At 45.1% G+C, this 16,723-nt stretch overlaps 1 protein-coding gene across 2 annotated transcripts in view; it reads right to left on the minus strand.

The window, feature by feature from the left end:
- Positions 1–15,930, minus strand: part of LOC100548287 (USP6 N-terminal-like protein) — a 57,981-nt gene extending 42,051 nt beyond the window's left edge. The window contains exon 1 of one of the 2 annotated variants that reach the window (XM_010711157.3): positions 15,849–15,930. The gene's annotated coding sequence lies outside the window, so the exon portion shown is untranslated. Of the gene's footprint in view, positions 1–2,125; positions 2,957–15,848 lie in introns of those variants that run through there. The other variant, XM_003206331.4, reaches the window with a different exon arrangement.
- Positions 15,931–16,723: the final 793 nt, after the last annotated feature.

Raw genomic sequence — 16,723 nt, forward strand, 5'->3', positions numbered from 1 at the left:
AAAAAAAAAAAAGTCTTTCTATGACAAGTATAAAACCACCAGAAACGCAACCTGTCCTGCAACTAAAAATGCCAGTAATTGTCCCCAGATGAATACACCAGCTCCCCACTAACAAAGCACAGTGGTGCATGTGTGCAGTCAGAACTTCTGTCATGGGTGCCATGTGACTGCCCAAAAACTGAGAAGTTCCCATCAGCCAGGAAGACAGCTATTTCCTCTGCATAGGCACACCATCAATTAGTCACCTCAGTGCCAAGCATTTGTCATATAGAAAGGCTCTCTCACAATACACTTTTGACTGTATATCTTCTATATTGCCTAATATTCAGCTTCAACTGAAGACATTGAAGCCACTTTCCAGCATTTCTGTAGCACTTGTATGGTAACTGGTCCAGCACCAGAAGACAAGGAAGGCAGAGGGCTTTAAACATCACATTGGAAAGATAAAGCAAGATAAAAAGGTTCACCAAAAGCAGTCATCCAGTTTCTACTCTACGCATCTCCAATCCCTGCAACATAGCTCAGCACCGGGAAAATACAAGGCTTCTACCCAATTCCCTCGACCAGTCACCTCAGCAGGAGCTCTCATCATCCATGCTAACTTGCACAGCTCTCCTCTGCCTGCAAAGTCAAAACTAATTAACGCCTCAAATATGCAAAAAGTAGGATTACGCGGACATGCAAAGAAAATCTTTGCTACGACCAGAAAAAAACCCACAGTCAACACAGAACTGTCCATCCCCCACTTCACAGTAAATAATTAAGCTGCCAAAAAAACACAGCATTTACTGCAGAGCATGACAACTCTCTGGGCTTATTTTCCCCATCTGACAGCCTGCAGGAAGGCTGTACTGTCAATTCACTTGCACATTTGCACGCATTCTTATTTCCATCAAGTGATCTCAGAAAGTAGCACTTTTGCACTGGATTCTGTGAGTTGGGTTTTGGGTTGATTTTTATGCATGTGGTTGTCAGCTCTGGCAATCTGAAGAAACGACTGGTTATTTTATTAGAACCAAAGCAAGTTCATCTGCAGCTTTCAGTACTTTTAACTGACTGATTAAGTGCCAAGAACAGCCAACTTCTGTCCTCTTCTAGATCAACCACAGAGACTGTGCTATTAGCAAGCACTACTCTCACTTCATTTTTAGCTGGAAAGACAGCTACAGAATTGAAAGGCAAATAAATTGCCTAATGTTTCAGTAGAATGCAACGTGCAACAAAACTGACTGCTTAGTAAGAGGTATGGGGTCATGCATGCATGTTTCCAAATTCTCTCTCTTTAGTAGATGTTCCACAACTCCTCCAGAAGAAAATCAATGCAATAAAGCACTGGAACACAGGACATTCTACACTAAGACAAGGAAGAATTTCTTCTCTGTGAGAGTGACAGAGCACAGGAATAGGCTGCCAACACAGGTTGTGGAGTCTCCTTCTCCGGAGAAATTAAAGACTTGCCTGGATGCCTACCTGTGGGACCTGCTGCAGGGAACCTGCTTTAGCAGGAGGCGAGACTAGATGATCTCTAGAGGTCCCTTTCAACCCCTACAATTCTATGATTCTGTGAAAGCACAGGACATTTTTTCAATCAAGCCTGCAGTTAATCAACTTCCTCCCTGATTAAAAGGTCAGTCCCACCCATCTCCGAAGCACCCACAAAGCACTTGCCTAAAAGCAGACTCCAAAAGCAGAAAGGTCAACGCAGGCAGTGTGTCATCAGGAAATATTCAGCCCTGGGAATCACAAAAAAGGCATGTATGTGCTGAGGCACAAAACGAAACAACCTGAAGGAGTCACTGGTTTCATGCAGAGTGCGTCAGGAATGAAGAACGTCTGTTCAATACTCAGTGAAACACAGTCGGACGGCGTAATAAAGAGTTACAAAAGGAGGAAATTCTTCTTTGTGACACAAATTGAGCTGTGGCATGTTCTGCTACTTAAATCAAATTATAGAAACCATCTGAAAAGTAACATGCAAATGGCTATAGAACAGTACCACCAGCAGCTGTTACAGCCTGTAACACATCCTCCTTCTACTTCAGTTGTCTCTGGACCAATGCTGCCCAAGATGGGTACAGGTACACTGCCCCTACTTGAGTTACCAGGCATTGCCATAAACACTTACCAAACCACTTTGGAGTAGATGATGCCAGAAGGCTGTAAAAACCAGCACACACACACACAGGGAATACAAAGACACCACTGCGTCATACCACTGAAGAAAGCTTTTTTAAGCTACACTTCTTCTCTGGCAGTTGAAGCACCAGGATCTTGACACTGGTTCCAAGCTGCTCCTCCACTTGATCAAGCAAGTGGCCATGGTGAACCCTGGCACCAGCAAGCCTGCCAGGCTGCTCCAGGGTGGTTGTTGGTGTTTTTTTCTTTCAACACAAACTCTCCTCACTAGCAGCAGAATTGTTCACGACACAAGAAAGCTGATCAGCTCCAATTTAGAGGTGCTCTGTCAGAAGACGAACACAGTAAAGTCTGAGAAGTAGGTTAGTGGATCACACACAGGATATCTGCACCTCCATCGAACCAGAAGCAGATGCAACACCAGTAACGTAGAGCGGAGCAATCAACGATCCTTGTCCCTGCAGAAGTCAACCATCCAAGACAAACGAGCAGGAACAAAATCTCTCTTTAGGTATTGAAGAAGTTCGTACATTCTGTTTGAGGAGAGATAATAACCAGGGCTTGGTGTAGATCATTCAGCTTGTCCCCTAAACCTCAGCTGCTTCACCAAGACACCTTGTCTGCGTTCTGCATCGATGTCAGATGTCGTGTGCATGCAGAAGAGGAAGCACCAGCTCACTGCTGTAGCTCCTTTTCAACTGGGTTGACCAAACCTTCCTGTTCCTCTGCAGTTACCCTGCACTTCCCACTCCTGGTGTCTGCTTCAAGTGTCTGTGTGCACTGCAAGCAGCCAGGCACTCTCACATCAGGTTTCTCCAGTGCTTCCAAATACAAGGAACCATGAATAAAGGCACTGAAACGATAAGCTTACTAAAATTTTACAAGGGCAAAAATATAGATGCTCTCACCAGCTGCTGGTCAAATAAAAGCCTCTGAACTGACAAGTGCAGACAGTAAAAACTCGTGGTCAGGCACCTCTTGCCGCATGGAGATGGGAAGATAAATGGCAGGGCACAAACCTCAGGGGCTCACAGGGACAGTTTCAGAGCAAAACCCTTTGCAGGTGCAGCACCTGTCTCAGCAACCCTCACTGTATACATACATACATACATACAAAAAAACCAAACAAACAAACAAACAAAAAAAAAACAGAAAAACCAACCACCCTCTTTCCTCATGCTCTCATACTTAACATACCCAAACACTTCAAAGCATGACAAAACCATAATGCAGTTCCCTCCAAAGTTCTGTCTGAAGGCAGAGGCCAGAAAGAGCCAGGCTGCATTGCTGGGAATGTCTGCACCCAGTGCTTTTGGAAAGACACACATAAAAACGTGTTATCCTTCAGGGCAGACAAATCCCTTCGCTCAGAACATTAAAACCAGGACATCCTGTCAATGGAGCCTGTTAATTCATGGTCCCCGAGCTGTGAGAAAATGTGAGCTGACAGCAGCATCAATACAAGCAGGCTGTCCTCACTTTTGTTCGCGAGACTTTACGTGCTAGCAGTGCACCCTGCCAGCATACTGTACCTGCTCTTTACACGTGGCATCCTGCCTCTTCAACATACAGCAAAAGAGCACTTCTCATGTCTTCTCCTGCCTTGTACCAGCTTCTGGCAGCAAGGGAAACAGGAACAAATAGGCCTCCTCCTGTTATATCAGCATCCTTAACCCATGAATACAGACTATGTAATATACCAATAAAAACACTAATCTAATTCTTGTCACTAAAAGCTGGTTGTCACAGGAGCCCAGACAGATAGATAAGCTGCTCCACAGCAACAAGCAGCCAGCTCAGTGCTTGCTGCAGCCAGGTGATTTCTCATTTATATCTATACCAGTTAATCAGCTTCCTTAATGAACCATGAAGACTACAGGGCAGGTGGAATCCTGCCTTGTGCCAGGCTTTCAAGCACAGCATTAAATGAATGGAGCTTAAAGGAAAGCATCCCAGAACCAGGGCTCGTACTGTACCATGACATAGAACAACAGGGAGCTCGCTGGTGCATAGCCTTGTCACAGAGCAGTGGAGCCCAGTCACAGAGCAGTGCCGTGCTCCACTGCACCACGCAAGCCTGAAATGGAGGCAAACACTGGGACCAAGTTCCCTTCCTACCTGCTGTACTTCTTTTTGCACTGAAACTGCCCAAGAGAACAGAAGTGAAGCTGCTCTGGAGAGGTTTAGCAAAAGTCGAAGCATGCCTTGCTACATCTCAGCACCTTCTGTCACTCATTACCCAGCCTGCTTTTGCCTAGGATTACATGGCAGGAACATCTGCATCACCTCTTGGACAGCTGTGCAGACTATGAAACTCCTGCCATCTCAAAACTGCAGGTTTGTGGCCAAAGTAGCAAACTTCTGGAGGTCTGATGGCTTGTTTTTTCCTCCCTCACCTCTATCGGTTCATCTGAATAGCAAGCATTTCCTTTGTTAATTTTGGTTTCTGTTTTGTATGGGGGGGGCATTCCTGTCTGCTTACTTCTTTTGAGTGCTTTTCACAAAAAAAGCCCAGCTCCAGGCTGCAGCATAACCTGTTAGTTTAGGGCAGCTGCAGACTGCTCTTTTTCATCTGCTAATACTGGTTGTTTTTCTCCTCTTCAATTCCAGGGTAGGCAAATAGCTCAGCCTCTGGGGAAGATGCAGCAACTTTGTGTGTCTCAAGTCAAGCAGAGCATTTATAAGTGCAGAGCTTGCAAAACACACACCTGTGAGTCATCCAGACCCCTTTGCTGACCTCCAACATCTGTTCTACCGCCTGGGGACTGGCTTCCTGAAGCAAGAAGGCTGGCAGCTCCTTGGCTCTCCTCAGCATAAAAAATTCTCTCAAAACCTCAAAGCATCTAATACTCATCATCTCACTGCCATGCAACCAAAGAGAATGCAGACACAAGCCTTATCACACCCTGAAGTGGCACAGTTCCTGACTGCCAGGGGAGCATATCCCAGCCACAACCACACAGCGTGTGATGGTGTCTGGCTTCACCATTCCTCAAGGCAAACCCAAGCTCACGCATGCTCCGGGTCCTACCTGTCAGCACAGCCTTTCAGACTAGGCTTTGTTCTTTTTGTATTTCAACTCTCATTTTTGAGGCCAGATCAAGAGGATTGCTTCGCAACATTTTTGCATTCATCTGTTTTGATAAAAGGAGGCAGGTTTGGTGTTTATTTTGTTGAATGTCTACTTTGCAATGCACACAACCAAAGAATTAATGTGCTCCGGACAAAGCCACAGAAGAGCGAGGCAGTTCAGCCAGCTGCATTTTTGAAGATTCTTTGTGGTTATCTGAGTCAAAACTCAGCATTCAGATAAATCAAGAAAATAATTGTTATTTTCATAAATCATAATTCTAGACTTTGAAGGAAAATGCAACTGAAATCAACCAGAAGGACTGACCTATCTTTGGTAAAGTCCCATTTCCCACATAAAGGATGAGATTGCCTAATCTGAAGATCAATGCAACTTGAAGCAAGCACGAGCACTGTGATTTCCAAGCTTAGTCCAGTACTTTGAGCAGTCCTTCATTATTTGTTAATAACATGAAACGTTATGCCTACAAACACCATTTTACTCAGGTAAAAATTCACAGTGTGTGTCTTGCATGGCATTCCTACCACACTGTTACACAAGCCATATTTTCACACATAAACTATAAGGAAAGCATTAGGGATCTAACTTCAAGTTAGTAACCTGTCTTCTTACACCTCATCTTTGCTTCTTCTGCAGTCTTACTAGGGAGAGCAATAGGAACACTATGCAACTCCACAGCATGCCAGTATGGAAGGACAAAATCAAAGCAACTTGAAGGTCTAGGAGCCAGTCCAGCTATGCTAGTATACCCTGGCCTCAACATTTACTTGTAGAAATGATCTCTCTCAACGCAAACTCTAAACATTTATCCAGGAGAGCTTTTTGACTAGCATATAGGATAGCAGTAGGTAGAAGAGCCAAAGAGAGAAACCACTGCAGCACTGATGACTCCTAGTCATCTCTTCTCAGAGGTCTGAAGAGCATCTCCAATTTTGGTGGCAGAAAAAGGAGGAAATGGCAGAAAAACATAACTACTAAAGGTCCCTGGAGGTTCAAGATAAGGGTAAATGGGGCACTGAGTTACACGGTTCAGTAGGCATGGTGGTGATGAGCTGATGGTTATTACATGTAACATGAATATGACTACGTAAAAGATGCTGCAGTGACATGGTTAGGTTTTTCATTAAATTATTCCCTCATTTAGCCTCCTCATAAAACCTTCTAAAGGCTCAACATCAGTACTTTTGTTTAGTATCTGAAAGAAGACAAAGAAACAGACATAGCAACCTTAGGAGAAGCAAAGTTAAATAAAGACAGAAAAGGCACTTTTTCTACAGAAATAAAAGTCATTACTGTGCTTGGGGTACTACTGCAGCTTTCTATAAGCAAACACTGTATAATTTGGAAGAAAAATAATTAATATCTCTCCACTGCTATCGCCAAGCTTCTCAGAGGGCCAAAGGGCTGAAGATTTAACCTCTCGGGCTCTAAGGATGCAAACTACAGCTGCCCCTCCACAAAGCCTAACCAAGGAAGAGCATCCCCAAAAGAAACCAGAAAAGTTTTAATTGCTATTAAAAGCACACCAGTTTGCAGTTTTAAACACACGAACTAGGAAGAGATAGTCTGAGACTGCTCCTCTCATGTGGTTTCTGTAATGGCATCTTCATTATAGTACAAAGGGAAGAAACTAATTCATTCAACATGCATGCGGCCTTCAGTTACTTAATCAAAACATTTCTCTATGACTGTTTAAGTAGTTATATTGCACTGTTTTGACTAAAAGACGCGCCACTGGTTTCTCACATGTGGATTTTATTGCAAAATTCTGGTGCGGCTCTGGAAAAAAAAGCTAATTCAAAGGATAAATGAGAACAGTAACTTGAAAAGAGGCCTGCATGTGTCCCACCAACCTCCTCCTGCGCCATACACCCTTTTAATGCTTTTTTCCCCTCTATCTTAATGGGAGAGGAAGCCTACAATGATTCAATATTTCACGTCTCGGTGAGAAACGGTGCTATGAGAGTCATGTCACAGCAATACATCAGCTAAACAAAAGAAGGAAAAAAGAAAAAATAACCCAACCCTTCCTTCACTGAAAAACCACATTACTGGCCCTTCATTGCCTGCAGCAAAACACTGTAGAAACACTCGTGCACAATCTTAAGCTTTAGCACGCTGCAAACAAATGCGAATTAGTGAGCTCCCAAAACCCCAGTAATCCTGCCAGTGACTCCTCTGAGCACTGCTTTTCTGCACCAGCAGCTGCTTCTGTCTCCCACCAGAAGTGTAAATGCACATTCCTGTACAAAGGGAGTTCCAGGAGCATCCATGCCACCAGATGCCTACATGCACACAGGAGCCTACAAGCACATCATCTGCCAGAGCACATCCAACACAGCTCAGATAGAGAGGCGAAGTACCAGGCTGCAGAGCTCGACCTCAGGGAGTGGGGGAGTCCTTGTGCCTGGAGGTATCCAAGAGATGAGTGGACACAGCACCCAGTGCCATGGCTTAGTGAAGGGATTTGGTAGTCAGGTGGATGGCTGGACTTATGATCTTTTCCAGCCTAGACAATTCTATGATTTTAAGAAGCTAATGCTCAGGAAACCTATCTCCTGAACACCAGATCACAAAGCTGCTAACATTACAAAGTCACAGAACTCATCCAGCAGCTGAGCAGGTGTAAGTGACTTCTTGTAGCAATGAGATCAATGCTCACAAGCAGACAGGGAAACAAGTCAGTCCTATCTCAGGAGACACATAACTACACCACAAACACAACCTACCCAGGCTGACTGAGCCCAAAGCCCTTATACTCAGAACTCAAAGTGGGGTAGGAGACACATGGCCCCACCCCCCAAAAAGCCCCACCAAATAATGCTCACTTGTCAGTTGCTGTTCACTTGGTATTAGGGAAGCAAACCTAAATCTTTGCACGGCCAGAAGATCACACTCCAAACAAACCACAAGAGATGTGCAGATACACATCATGCTAACACAGGGCCCAGCTTCTGGGAACAAAGAGAGAAAAAGGGATAAATATCCTCATCACCAAGCAATGTCAGGCCTGGTAAATCCATACACACACAGATACTAATAATAACCTGTTATTTCTGGAGAGAATTGGGGGGAAAAAATAGTTGCTGGGCTGCGAGAGAACAGATTAAACACATGGGATGCTATTCAGAAACCTGGAGAAGCAGAGTTCATTACACAGTCAGAAACCTCAAGTTTCAACAAAAGTCAATTCCATCTAGCTTATGCAGTCCTGCTTAAAGCTGAATTTAGCACAATCTTAAGGAAAACTCTAAAAACAAAAAAAAAACCCACAAGAACCATGCTTTCAGAAACTCAAATGCAAGCACTACAAAAACAATTTTTCTGCCTGGTACTTCAAATACAAGACACGCTGTAAGAGGAAATATTGCTCCCATGAATCTGCAAAGTGACTCTGAGGACTACAGAAACATTTAGGAGTTCTGTGGTTGAAATAAAAAAAAGAAAAAAAGGAAAAAAGCTCATAAATTTAGAAGACAATGTGAACAATGCTGAGATATTCAGGCAAAAATGACAGCTGCTGTTGGGAGGGGAGGGGAAATGCCCACAATAGCTTTGGGAAGCACTGCCCAAAACCCTCAAGAAAGAAAGCAAAATGAAAACACACTTTCAGAAATCTGGGTGCTTAGCAGCAACACAAAGGCACTGCAGCAGTTGCATGATAGGGCTAAAAGCTGAAAAAGACAATTGCTGTGCTAGAGCTGTCTATTCTGGCTGCCCGGTGTTTGCCCATTTCCACTCGCCTGTAGGTTTTGGAGCCTTCTGGTACCCAACAAGGGGGTTTGGCAGCTCTGGGCACTGCCTGCTCCCTGCAATGCTCCCAGCCCCGTGTGGGACAAGCCACCCTGTCCCTCGAGGCTGTCTCTGCTTAGCACCGTGCTGGAGAGACAGCAAGCAGTGAATGGCTGATTGTCAGGGCAGGGAGGGGAGTCCAAGGCGATACGGCAAACGCACGTGCAACGCCTCGAGTTCAGCTGGCAAACCCCTTCTTACAAGGCCACAGCTGCTTTTGCAACAGCTGGGAGAGAAAAACAAAGAGGAGCAAGCTGGTACTGCCTCAGCACGCTGCTGCTTGTGCAAGGGCAGGGCGTAGGGCTCCTAGCATCCCGTTACTCAACACTGCCAGCCTGCCAGGAGCTTGCTGTCATAGTCATCTCCTGTTTTTACACACCTGCATGAGGCTGTATTTACAGCATCCCCATCCCTAAGTTTCCCTTTCTGTGTGGGAAGACAAGAAGCCAGGCATGTGGGATACATACAGGGCTGAGGAGAAGAGTAGACAAACTTCTTATCCTCCCATTACTTACAGAATTTTTGTATCTACTGGATGTCTGCTTCCTCCATAGATATCTCATTAAAAATTTCCCACTGCAGGAGAGAGACAGCAGAGGCTTCCCTTAAATCACAGTCCAACCACAGTCGTGACTTAATTCTTGCTCTCCTCCATGACTAAAAAGCCAGGAAAATGCAAGACCAAAGCTCCATCACAAACAGAAAACGAGTTCCTGGGGACCGTGCCATCCATACCATCTTAGATCCCAGTGAGCGATCCAAGCAAGTGGCTTTGGTTTCATAAATCACCAGCACACCAAGCCCAAGCCTTCCAGCAATGTTACCGCTCCCCTCCCTTTGCCTTCAGCTGCAATAAGAGCCATTCTGTACCCACAGACCTCAAAATAATTCCTATTCTTTAACAATGCAGTAATTCCTTCGAGAGCTCTTTATGATGAAGAAAAACCTTATCAGATGAGAGCATCAAGACTCTGAAGCTGAGCGCTGGTATTCATCTAGAACAAGTGGCACCACTCAACCATTATCAAGCAAGGAGCAAAACACAGCCAGAATGAGTCTTCATCTTAAATGAAAGCTGTATCTTTTATCTGAGAAAAACAAACAACTTCACTACATGGAGACTCAGCCAAAGAGGGAGAAGGCAACAGAAATCCTTATGAACTGATAAAATACTCAATAGCCTGTTGCATTTCTAGCTTAGATAGAAAAACAAACAAACAAACATAGCAGAATATCCTTAGTGTTTGGCTTCTCTCTAATTCTAGGACATGTTTTTGGCAGTAAGCCCGGTTTGCACCTGAGGGTAATGCAAAAAGGAACATAAAAACCCAACCTGAATGACAACTGAAGAGCAGCCATCTGCGTGGGCGCTTCTCTTTCCAAACCAAACTCGGAGCGAAGAGGGTTTTCCAGAGAGCCGGCCAAGGAAAGAGAAACTTAATAAAGAGACTCAGTGGGATCTGAGTGGAGAGCATGCTTCATGCAAATACCAGGGCGAAGGCTTTATTCTCCCTGCCTGCCACCAGCAGCCCTCCCAGACGTTCCTTTTCTTCCAGCAAAAGCTGCTGGAAAGAGTGCTCTGTTTGGAAGGCAGACGTGTAGAACAGACGTGGCTAGCTCGTGGGTCAAGTGCCTGCTGTGCTTTTCACTCCAGGTCCCCAAAATGCTGCCCACACAACGGTCACCTCGCTGCAAATACAAACGGGCTGCCTTCCTCACAGCCCAGGTCTTACCACGGGAGTAACGTGTGTGGGGCATGTTGTAATCCTACAGCAGAGCAGACAAACCTGAGTCACCCCACAGCACATGTAGCAATTTAGACAGCCACCAAACAACTGCCTTCAGAGCGGGCTACATGAGATCTTTTGCATGTGAAAGCAAATTCAAACACACTTAAATTTGTGCTGTCATGGTTACAGAGGGCTGGCTAACCACAAACTGCTATGCACCCACGGAACAGACCCGCACGTCACAACTGCTCTAAACAGAGTTTGTAAAAGCTGTGATCTGAGCCTTGTGAAAGCCAGCTATGTCCTTCGCTGCACAGTAACCAGATACAGCCTTCCCACTGCTGCAAGCACACATGCACACCTCCAGCTCCCAATCTGCCCACATCCATGGCTGCTCCTTGCCAGCCTGACTATAGATTACCGTACAAACGGAGCTCTTGGCCTGCTGAAAACTCATAAAATTTACAAAAAAATAAGAGGAATTCAGGCTACAACAAATGGATCTTCACCATCCTGCAGTGCTTACAGCTCCATGCCCCCAGCAGGATCAGGAAACTCCCCCACAGTTGACAGGGAAAGGACCATTTAACCCAGCAGAGACAAGGATGAGGGCAGCCAGGTTACACAGAGATTTAGAAGGTAGAAGGTGGGCTCTGACACATTTCCTGACAGCATAATTAGGCTGTTCAGTCTCTATCTAGCTCCTTCTAGAGCAGCTCCACTACTGTCTCTGGAGACAGGGTATTACTTCAGATGGAATCACTTCAGATGTATCCCTGGCCCAACCTGGTACGGCTGTCTTCACCTTATCTTATCCAGCAGATTACAATATATGCCCACATACTTCAAACATGGAGCAACAGCATCAGCAAAAAATTCACCGATAGGAGAAATATTTCCTAACAGCGTACTCAAAGCAGGAGGTGGACGTCTCCTCCAAGCACTCAGCAACTGGAATGAAACATTCTGAGCTTCCTCCCAACGCTCAAAAGGAGAGCTGACCCAGGGATGCCCTGAGATTCTTGTTCATTTCATAACAAGCCGAGGCTAAAAGAAAATTGAGCTGAATATTTACGTGCTTAAGGCCATTTAAAGTGGAGACTTACTTTCCTAACATAGAAGGTTTTCCCACCGTTCTGGGGGCAGGAGACAGAAAGAAAAAGAAATGCCTTTCAGTGAAAGCACCAATAAGACAGGAGTTCCCCAAAATAATTAGCAGTACGAGAGGAAAAACTAACATCAACTTTCCCTAAGGGAAGCCTTCACATTTATGAAATCTATATATCCAAAGGTCACTGAAGTTCACAGAATCCACTGCTACATTAGATCGTTGTTAATTGCAGCAGCTTTTCCAGACCTCGGAGAAAACACTCCCCAGGACCATTTCTTTCCTTCATTTGGCTTTTTGGTTAAGCACAGGAACAAAATGGAACAGGAAACCACGGGCACAGCCACTGTGTCCATGAAAGGCTGTTTCCAGGCACTGGGGGCATGGGGCCGAGCACTGCAGCAGCACAAGGGCCCAAGTGGACACACACGCATCCTTCTTCGTTAGGCAACACATTCTGCATCCCATGCCAATGGAGAACGTGAAAATAGGTTTGCAGTGAGCAAGTCCGCAGGGAACCAGAGAGAACTGAGTAACTAACACAATCCTAATTTGCCAACTGATACAGATGGCTTTCAACAGGAAGGTAATAACACGTCTTAGGAAAACATAAGCCCTCCCAGAGAGAAAAGGGTCATTTTGGCACTGAATTTTTCCAAATGTTCTCAGAAAACTCAGCAGGAAATGGAAGAATGGAAACGTTCTCTCTCTGCATAAATTCTTATATCTGGTTAGATTAGATTTATGCCCCCAGGAAAGATTATTGCTCTAGGCAGTTAATGGATGCTCCTACTTCAGTTCTCATGGTGCTTTTCTCCCAGTGACTGAAACACCACTAAGAAGTTTCATCCCTAATTCCCCCACAAAGACACAGCTCTGTTACCTGCAGGCTGCACTGCTCAGCAGAGCAGAGAAGCAGCAAAATATATCCAACTCCGACCAAATACAGAACACAAATAGCATTCCAGTGCTATTTCCCCTCTTTCTTCTGCTTTCTAAACATGCAGAAGCAAATTGAAACTCAGACATTTCTCTCTGTTTTCCTAATGGAATTTCAGCAAGCCTGCTGTGCAATTGTCTGCAAGAGGCTATGGAAAACAAAAAAGGGCAAAGCAAACCACAGGGGTTAACCTGCAGGGCAACTACTTCAGTAGAAGCAGCTGAAAACAAATCATTTGTAGGCACACACGTGAAGCCAAGGCTTATTTGTCAGAGGAGGAAGTATCAAAGGCTTTGAACATAGCCATCCACCTCCTGTGTCACCCGCAGCAGTCCCGTGTTTGCAGCATTACAGCTGTAACTGTAATGACAAAGCCTCTGCAAAAGGGGTGGTACAAGCGTCAGGGAAGATGGAAGAATAAAAGGTGACTGCATCTCTGAAGGGCAGTTCTTCACGTGACAAGCCTGGAATGGTTACGGGCAGTTGGTGAAAGCAATGAGACACATGAAGACATTTGTCCTGGAGCAGCAGCTGGGCAGGAGAGGAAGGGACAGCTGCAGCACTGCCTCAGGAAACTCCCCCACAGGACTCTATTCACTCCAGTGCCTGACAAGGGTACTGAAACACAGCAGTGATGAAGCCCATCCATACTAGGACAAAGCTCAACTCTCAGTGAGCCTGCAGTGGCTCCTACCACAGGCACACGCTGCTTTGGCTCTGGTGACTGATGCTGTTTATCAACTAGCTTCTTCTGAGTCGACAGAAGACACCTTCCTGTGGGCAGACATATCACATCTAAAATGTTCCAGGAAAGCAAAAGCCCATCCATTCACTGTCACTTCACTTCTGTAGCAGACAACGAGAGGAAAGCCTACAACTGTGTACATAACCAAACCCCAGTCACCAAACTTGCCTGGCACGTGAACTTGCCGGCCCCTATACCCATCCACTGCCTGCCCAGCAACTCAACTGCACATCTCAGCATTCTCAGCTGAGATTAATCATCCTTAAGCTCTCAAAACAGCATCTCAAGCTATTTTTTCAAATCAGCATTAAGTTTTATCACTCACTAATACGACATTTCCTCTCTCCTCCCCACCCTTCCCCCGTGTATTCAGTGGAATTACTTCTTCTGCAAATCACACTGCAATTGCTGAACCTTTGCTGATTAGATGGAGAAAGCCGTGTCTGACAACAAACCAAATGGCAGTAAACAGACCCCTATGCAGTAAGATGAAGTACTGGATAATGTATGCAACGGCCCTAACAAAAGAACAGTCAGTCTCCAGATTTGCATCAGAATCTCATCAAGCTCAGTAGATAGCATCTGCAATTACAATAACCTGCCCATCCTAGCAACAAAAAAATAAAAAAAAGAAAAAAAGAAAAAGAAGAGGGGAGAGGTAGGGTCGAACACACTTGGGTAAATCGAGTTTCCATCTGTTTTCTCAGCATCTCGGGCCCTTTTGAATCCTGGGCACTACTTTCTTCCTCGTCCTAAAGTTAGGTTTGTTTGTTGTTACTTCCTAGTTTAAGCATCACTTCTACACAGCTGGAAGGTTATTCTGTCTTGTCCCATGCACCATTGCTGTGTGGCCCAACAAGAAGCCAGACTAGCCCATGTGCCTCCATTGACCCTCAGAAAAGGATGCAAGGATGAGAAGTGCCCAAGGCAGCACATGCCTCCGAAAACCAACCTGCTGGAGGACAAGGATAGCAAACTGTTCCCTACATGGCCACTACGGGAGGCAAAATCCCATTACAGGAAATTCACTTTGATATTTCAGGTGTGGAAGAAAATGAATTTTGCTTTTTGTCACTAGCAGTCTGGGGCACAGATTCAGCATCGCTTCCTATAGATGCACCCCAGGCAGCCTGCTAGCAAACAGAGGCCATGCTTTCCTTTGCTGTTGCCATTTCTTTATGTTCCTGCCTTTAAATAGAGATCCTCTAAGCTATAACATAAACTTGAGAAATGGAAAGTATACCTAGAAGGAAGTGCAAACACTGCTGCTAACTGCCTCTGTCACCAACTCAGAAGCAGAGAGCATGTCTTCTTGCAGGGCGCGAGTAGTCCCAGTAAATACCAGGAATGAGATGGAAGCAACTCCGCCTTAACTCCTACTCCTCCAGTGCATTGCTGCACCACCCAGACAATTCTGGATGAACCAGGTTTTCAAGAAAGATTGGCTCCCATAATTAATCCACTTATTTTTTAAGGGAGCAAGAAAGCTTCATGCACGGAGTTAAGGATTATGTCCTCCCACAGCCAATTTACCACTCCTCGACCTCCCTGAATGACCACAAACAGCAGAATATTCCACTAGGGTCCCCATGGCTGCCCACATGTCTCTGGCTAGCTGGGACCCAATTACAGTTACTGAAAAGCAGCACATGAAACAGCCCTCATGGCAATGCAGTAATTGAAATCAAGGTGCAAGCAGACCTGCTGCTCACATACAGCGGTTGATTACTGACAGCATCTCGGCAATTAAAACCAACTCAAGCAGCTCACATTGCCAAACAGTTTCAGAGACTGCATATGAGATTTTTCAGTTGAAGCAATAAAAACATAATAATAGCTCAAGAAGATGCACTGCGTAGCATTGGGCACAACTCCACTGCTACTGACAGCAATCAGATTAATAATTATCCAGGAAGGAATAAACTGCTACAGTCTTTGCTGGCTGTAAGTACAGGCATGTTAAGAAAACAGGAGCAGATTTGCTCATGTTGGGATATCAAGATGGAAGGCTGTCCACTCAGCAGGGATGGCATGTTTTCTAACAAGGTTGTTGTCAGCAAAGCCCCTAAAGCAGCAACAGCAAACAGGTTGGATTTGGGAGAAATTCATAAAAGCATGAAAGGATTAAAAAAAAAAATTAAAAATGAACAAAAGTCAATGCAGGTGGTCCTGCACAGGGCCAGACCCCACTGCTGGAAGGGTGCACATCCTCAGCACACCTTCATGCTTCTGACACCAGATACTAATCCTGCAAGTGTTGCACCCACGGTCACATACAGCAAGAGTGGTGAGCACTGCAGATGTACCTGCTGAGAGCACTGACTTCTCCAAGGACGCCAACAGCGAGCCAGAGCACGATCCTCACTGGCATGTGGGAACTGGCAAATCCTGTGAATGTCAGAGAGTGTTAATTAGTGACAATATTAAGACATGACTGGTGAAAGGAAAGGAAGCAAAGTCAAGCTCAGGAGAAAGTGACGGATGCTAGATCTCTGCATTGAACATATTCCAGCCTAGTTCTTGCCCGCAGCTGAGGTAGCAGACACAAGGTTCTTAAAGGACTTAACCAGAATCACAGAAGGAAGATGAGGTAAAAGGTGAGACTATTTGTCCCAAGGCAAGACTGTCTGCCCAGCAAAGCTTCCTCAGCAGGCAGCGCACTGACGTTAAAGTTTAAGTAGGGGAGCCTACAAGACTGATACATTGAACGAGTGGCTACTGCTAAACTCTCCCTGCTCCTTTCTGAGATCCTGTTGAAGATCTGCAGTACAGCACTTATGCAATTCCTTCTGCTTTGTAAAGCAGATGAATTCCATCTAATGTCAGAGCCATACTGCTTCTGCTTTACTCTTACTTATTCAACGTGATGGTTTCATGATACAAATGGTTTGATATATCCTACCAGTTGTCTTACATAGCCTTTGTACCTGAGTCACACAAGACATCTAGCAGCACTCAGCAAAAGCAGAAATCCACTCCATTGGCTGTGGAAACACCCAGCTGTATGTATTCAAAGTCCCCGCTGCACGCCAAAGAAGAGACTTCAGAAAAATAGATGCTTTACAGGAAATGTTTCTAAGCAGCCACAAAGAGACATTTGTCTGGCCATAAGGTTGCAGCAGAGGTCACCATGTAGAGTAACAGAGAAACATGTAATGGAGTTTTACTCTTTCCTGTTCTG

The sequence above is a fragment of the Meleagris gallopavo genome, chromosome 5, assembly GCF_000146605.3.
Source record: "Meleagris gallopavo isolate NT-WF06-2002-E0010 breed Aviagen turkey brand Nicholas breeding stock chromosome 5, Turkey_5.1, whole genome shotgun sequence".
NCBI classification, from domain to species: Eukaryota; Metazoa; Chordata; class Aves; order Galliformes; family Phasianidae; genus Meleagris; species Meleagris gallopavo.